Genomic DNA, 7,508 nt, shown 5'->3' on the forward strand with positions numbered 1-7,508 from the left:
TGTTATAACCGAAGTAACACAAAAACAATAGCCGTGCGGGCACTGAGCCGTTGGTACCAGTCTCTGTAAAATGAAGGCGCTCATTGCGCTATTCTGCCATCATCATGGTGTTAGTCATGAATTTGTGGTGAACCAAACCTACGCAACCTTCTTGGCCAACAATGGGCTATAACAGAAATATTTCCTTTTTTTTAATTTCAAAAACAAGACAAATAATTTCCTGGAAAAAGATTAAAGAAGAAATTATGAAAGCCAAGTTTGAATTAAAGTAAATTACTATTAATTGTAACATAATTAATAAGATATATATTTTTAGAATAAATAACCATCCCTTTTTTAGAAATGGCTAAGAGAAATAAAATTCCATATTTTGGATACTGACAACAAGCCATCAGCTCCTGATATATCTCCACTGGTCACTTGGAACATAGATTGCAACAGTCCAGAAATAACTACGAAAAAAAATGGCGTCATCATTGGAATATGGTATCATTTAATTTAATTGATCTTATTTCAAGTTTTTACCCTTAATATTAAAAAAAAAAAGTTTGAATATATCTGTTTTTATCATGAACAATTTTCTTTTTATGGTAAGGGATAATATATTTAAGATATTGTATTTATTTTAACTAGTAATCGTCAATCTTTATAATTTTAGTAGGTGTTTAATTAATAATATTTTCATATGCATGATATGGGTAAAACGACATAGTTCAATATGAATCTAAAAACGACGCAGTCTAAAAACATAATAAACGTTATAGCGATTAAAGTAAATAAGGGAAGGAAAAAGTGAAAAAATGAAAGGAGTGGTTCAATAAATATCNCTTAGTATTAAAAAAAAAAGATTTGAATATATTAAAAAAAATCACTATTTGACCGTTTATCATGAAAATTTTTCTTTTTATGTCAAAGAATAATATATTTAAAATATTGTATTTGTTTTAACTAGTAATCATCAAGCCTTATAATTTTAGTAGGTGTTTAATTATCATTTGCGTGATATGGGGAAAACGACATATTAATTCAATATGAATCTAAAAGCGATGCGGTCTAAAAACATAATAAATGTTATAGCGATTAAAGTAAATAAGGGAGTGAAAAAGTGAAGAGATGAAAGGAATGGCTCGATAAATATATTCATACATGGGAAATTATATAAACGATATCGTCCAATGTAAATCTAAAAGCATAAGTGCAAAAGCGAGTGAATAAAGGGATGGATGAGTGATAGAAATTAAGTCTATAAATGGAGTTGGTAAACGAATTTTTACATATCCGGAAAATGAGGTAAACGATAACTTCCGTTTGTATAATAGTGATAGAATAATTGAATGAAGGGCAAGTGAATGAATGAGTGGATAAATGAATGAGTCAAAGTGAATGAATGGGGAAGAAAGGGGGAGAATAATAAGTGAATAAACAAATCATCAAATCAAATCGAAGAATCAGTTTATAAATGAATAACAAATTTTAAAACTTTTAATTTGTAGTATAGCAGTCGATTTTTACTGGGAAATTTGCTGAATTTGTATCTTTTATGTTAGGGATGATAAAGATGAATTTAAGGATCTTGACAAAGTGAAGTGTTTCAACTGGGATGCTTCAGATCTCTTCAGCGATAAACCATCGCGATTGCTTTACATTTATTTAGAAGATTACAGACAATGCCCCAAAGACTATGTACTAACAGGTAGGGAATCATTTTTAAACGCTCCCACCATTTAAAGTTCTGGAACTTGATAGTATTTATTTTTTAGGTGGCACTGCATCTCTGTCGTATAAGAGACAAATTGTTGAATTACAGGAGGAAAAGTGCTGCAAAAAAAATCAATAAAAAATCTAAGCTTGTGTTATTTACTTCGAAAGTAGCACATTTATTTTATATGCTGAAAAAGAAATTCTTTTAATTCTCCTGATTAAAATTTACATAATTCAAAGGAGCATCTCATGTGTTTCGAGCTAGCATATTCCAGTAAATGTACGATGCTAATCCCTATCCGTTTTTCTCCTAAGTCACAAGTACAATTTTTGCGTTATTTTCCTCTAACATATTTATATAAACAAATGCACAACTTTCATCAAATATTCCTCTAACAGTTGTGCAATTTTTGTCAGATTTTTCCACTAACGCATGTTCACACTGTTGGAAATTTCTCGGCAAAAATGGTCAAATAGCAATTTGTTTAATTGTTATTTTACTATATTCAATCAAAACAGGTAAATAACCATAAAAAAAGGATGATATTCAAACTCAAAAAGTTAAAAAAAAAAGCGTTTACTGATAGTTTTTTTCCCCTAATACGGTTAAACGATCAGAATTTGATCCGCGTCAAACTAGCCATTTTGTTACGCCGTTGTACTGTACGCCATTTTGCTATGTGCAGCTTGTCACATACTGTAACTGAGAGGGCTAATAGGTCAATCTCATGACTCACTAAACAAGGGTTCGAATTCCACAGTTGATATTACAATATTTCTTCCATTTCTTCAGTAAACGAAAAGATTCCTGTGTCCTGCACACTTCAGTTGGTGATCCTGAACTATTAAAAACGAAACTGTCATTCATGCATAAATGGCGCGGTACCGACAAATCTCTAATGTCCGTTTTAGTTTAATTGTTATGGTTTTGAGACAATTCTAGCTGTAAATGTTTACAAAATCATATAGTTTTGTATTCACAGCTTTTTAACCGTACCAGTTGTAAACGGTTACAAAACTGTAAAACTAAAAAAATGTTCCTAACCATAAACTTTACGGTTAATCGGATGGGCGGACTGCTTCCGCCTATTTTACCGTAATTTCAGAATGAAAATTCTAATAGTGCAATTTTCTTGGAATTTTCTTTTAACCCATAGATGAGTTTTGTCGAATTTTGTGAATATTCCTCTGAATGTTCTCTTGTGTGAAATATATTTGTTGTTGAAATAATGTAATTACATGACTGAGATTCATTATCGATAAATTGCGCATGGTGCAATCAATATTTTTGGAACTAATTTATATTAATTGGAATTTCTCCCCCAGCTATCACTGCAAGTAATGCTGCATTTCGGAATGTGGACAACGGGAAATGTACTCCACTCAGAGAGGGTTACCATATAGATTACGAGCACTGTGTGACAGTTCAATCTGAAGGAAGAGACGGAGGTAGTATTGACAAATGGAGACCATGGAAAGTCCAGTGTCCAACTGCTGGACCTATGGTGGCTGTTTCATTACACAGAAGACGAAGGATACACACCGGACTCAAATGTTGCCTACTGATTGGACTAACACTAGAATAATAGTTATCATTAGGACCTTAACTGTTATTGATATTCTTTGCTTCTGTTCAAGAATTTTAGTTCTATAGTTAAAAGTGTAACCGAATTTCTAGTAATAAAGCTACAGAGAACCTTAACTGTTATTGATTTTCTTTTCTCCTGTTTAGGAATTTCTGTTCTATAGTTAAAAATGTGACCGAAATTCTAGTAATGAAGATATAGAGAAATATGAATTAGTCTAAAGTCATTTCAAAATTTTTTTCTTTGATTTTTTGTTTTGATTATCCAATTTCAACTAAGACTTTTAGATTTTTTTATATTAAAACTTTTTATTTGAAGATGAAATTGCTCACTCAGAAAAATTGGTTCCACTTTGACTCATAATTTCGGTTCCTGGAACCATTATTTCGGTATCTTGAATCATTATACCGAGTAAATTTGCTATATCCTTAATAAAGCGTTAAATTGAGCCATGTTTGCTTTACACTTGATCAAATTTAAGATTATTGATGATATGGTTCAATTTAGTCTCATGTTTAGGTTACCGAATAACCATGTTGTGGTTCAGCTTATTCTGAAATTCAAAATTTCTTGTCTTCGTGTGAGTCAAGAAAAATTCTATTACTTAGAAATGACTAAATACTAATTCTGTTCATATGACGTATACTTTAAAACATTAAAATAACGTGACTGAACGTTTCATCTCAGACATAACTGAAAATGCCAGTTTAACAAAATTGAAACAGCTCTAAATACACATTTGAAAATTAAACATAACGCAATCTCTCTCACTCTCTCTTTTTTAGAGAGAATGATCATAACGCAACATGTGCATTCAATAGAACTGTCATAACTCAAAATGTGTAAGAAAATGAACACAACTTGAAATGCGTGTTTGAAAAAAGAGACCTAACTTAAGGTATGTAGACATAACTTGAAATGCGTGACTTAAAAAATGGGCATAATTCTATACATATGTGAATTAAAGAGGATTTACATAACTAGAAATGCGTGTTTGAGAAATTGACATAACTCAATATGTGTATTTAAGAGAATTGGCATAACTTGAAATGTGTGTTTGACAAAATGGGCTCAGTTCAACATGCGCACGGGTGAGCTAAATTTTTAAACACCTTCATGACTGTTAAAAAAAAGGCCATACCTTATCTAAAGAAAAATTCGATTATATTTTTCTAGTTACACCTTAAATAGTCTGTAACTAATTAATTCTTTAGAAATGCAGTAGTCATAATAGTCGTTTAAATAATGGAATCATATTTAATTTTTATTTTCTTAAATTGCTAGTCCAATTACTTACATAACTTTGCCAATTTTTTAAAATAGCTCCATTTACTTAAATAGATTTACCCCATTTCCCAAAGCGCACATTTTGAGTTTTGTCTATTTTTTAAAAGCACATTTCATTCTGATGTCTATTTTCTTTCATATGCATTTTGAGCAAGACCTATTTTTTAAAAACATTTCAAGCTTTGTTTATTTTCTTTCAATACGCATTTTGATCAAGACTTATTTTTTAAAGCATTTCAAGCTTTGCTTATTTTTTCCAATGCGCATTTTGAGTTGCGTTTAAAGTAAAAATTTCGCAAACGATAAACTTCAAAACAGTCGCAACAATTTACGTTTGGCTGCTATATAATTATTATTAGATAATTATGCAAGCAACGCAATTTTTTATTCGTTTTAATTATTTTGGTTTCGTAACATTAAATTAAATTATTAATAGATAAATTAGTCTTAATGTTTCTAATTACAAATATCACTTAATCATTTCATTTATATTTTTCATAGCGAAATTCAGATTGAAAAGATTTTACATTTTCAATACATCTAAAGAAATTATAAAAAACGTTGTATAGGCCCATATAATAAGAATAATATTTCTAATTAAAATTTAAATTCTATTTATTATTCATCTTTATATTTTTTCTTGATGAAATATACATTTTAAAAGATCTCACGAACTTGTTATATCAATAGAAGTAATTAAAAACAAGCCCTTCCCTCCAAAATAATATAACTATTAAAAGAAATTCCGTGACTGAGTAATAATTATAGTGACTAATGATTATGAACAGCAATTATTTTTTGATTCTCAACAATTTGCGAGTAAAGATTTCATATCGTCCTTATTAAGAAATGATTTTATGTAATTCTATATATCAAAACGTCACACATATTAGTTTTCTTGTGAAGTTATTAAGATGCAAATATTTAATGAGTAGAAGATATAACATTGCTTAAATCACGAAAAAAACCCGTCATTTCCTCTTGGGTTGATTAATTTCCGTCTCCCACGTATTTCTTTTACGTTTTGTAATACTAAACCATATTCCCCACAACTAAGAGACTTTTGAGTAAGAAATTTAGTAAAGATTCCGGCTAAATTGTAGTATCAAATCACTTTCGATGCATTGAGCCTTCTAATTTTGCTTTCATTAAATTTAATTGTGCCTAATCCATCTTAGAAATGATTCTTTTATTTTGCAGCGAGTATAATTTATCATTTTAATTAACGTAGGTTGAATTTTATCTTAATTCTTCAAGGATTTTATGACTAAAATTTGCAACGTAGTATAATTTTTCTTTGTACAAAGATTTCCAAAAATGATTGATCACGCAATTTACGAAACGCGTTAAAAATATTGAAGGATGCAAGACTGTAGCACAATATATAAAATGAAAAGTACTCAAAAGATTTTGTACTCAAGAAGCAACTTTGAAAGATTTATTAATTTTTTAAAAATTAATTATAAAAATTTGTCTTATCTCGTTATTTATCTTTTGCTCAATTATGAGATAACTTAAACGTATTTTAAATATGTTTGTTAAAAACTTGAAGAATGAAATCAAGACGATTGAAAATTAAAATATTTAAAAGTTAAAAAAATTAAAAACTAAGCCACAATAAGTTTATTTCCTGATATCAAAATAAAATATTTAATATCAGTGATAAGAGTTACTTTACTTTCATAAATTTGGTGAAATATTACAGCGATAAAAGATAAAAAATAACTTCAGTTTTTATTTATTCGGAATAAATTTGGAATTTCATGAATTTAAAAAAATTACTATTAGTAATAACTGTTTAAACGTCATGAAGCAGACACTTGTTAATTTGATTAAGTTGGAGCATTACCCTTACTTTGAAGAAAAGGTGAAAAACAGTAAAATGATTTTGTTTTAAAAACTCTGCCATGTTATGTAAAATATGTCAAGCGAGATAAATGTCAGTTGAATGTAGACAGTTCATTTTATGAAATACACGTCAGAATAAAAATTTCCTCTCAGATAATTTATATAATACGAAAACAATTAATCCGTACAGATAAATTGTTTTTGCATAAATAATTATATAAAAACAAACATTAGAACAGCTATTTTTCAGCTGACGTTTAAAAGCACTTATAATGTAAGAGAAAGCTTTAACAGAGAAGAGTTTTTAAAAAATATTTTTAGAAACCTATTTGTAATGCGTGTCTTTACATTCAAAAAGACAGTTGGGTACCAGTCAGATTTTAATCGGTTTTCATTTTGGTAGTGGATGCCACTGTATATAGAGTTTTTAATGAACAATTTCAATCAAATGTAGGGGCTACTGTATGCAACGAATTCAAATAACTTCAATTGGAGATACCACTATATACAGAAAATCTATTCAACTATCTTAGTAAATTATAGGTGTGGACAGTAGATTCTATTTTACTCAGAAAAGATATTCAATAATTTTTGTCAAATGAGGATGTCATTGTAAAAGGAACTTATTCCATAATCTTAGTCAATTGTAGATACCACTACATACAAAAAATTCAGGGGACAATTTGTATCAAATGTGGCTGTTATTTTATAAAGAGATTTCAGTGTCAAACGTGGATACCACTGAATACCGAGAACTTACCGAACAATTTGAGTCAAACACGCATGTCATTATATACAGAAAATCAAGCATGGATGTCATTGCATATAGAAAATTTATTCAACAGCATCAGTCAAGCATGGATGCCACAGCATACAGAAAATTTATTCAACAATTTCAGTCCAACATGGATGACATTGCATATAGAAAATTTATTTAACAATTTCAATCAAGCATGGATGCCACACTATACAGAAAATTCATTCAACAATTTCAGTCCAACTAAGATGTCATTGCATATCGAAAATTTATTCAACAATTTCAGTCCAACATGGATGTAATTCTCTATGGAAACTTTATTCAACAAT

The 7,508-nt window shown here is 29.2% G+C and overlaps 1 pseudogene; it reads left to right on the plus strand.

The window, feature by feature from the left end:
- The first annotated feature begins 334 nt into the window (after positions 1 to 334).
- On the plus strand, positions 335 to 3,403 carry LOC107453290 (uncharacterized; annotated as a pseudogene).
- The last annotated feature ends 4,105 nt before the right edge of the window (positions 3,404 to 7,508 follow it).

Source organism: Parasteatoda tepidariorum, chromosome 6, assembly GCF_043381705.1.
Source record: "Parasteatoda tepidariorum isolate YZ-2023 chromosome 6, CAS_Ptep_4.0, whole genome shotgun sequence".
NCBI classification, from domain to species: Eukaryota; Metazoa; Arthropoda; class Arachnida; order Araneae; family Theridiidae; genus Parasteatoda; species Parasteatoda tepidariorum.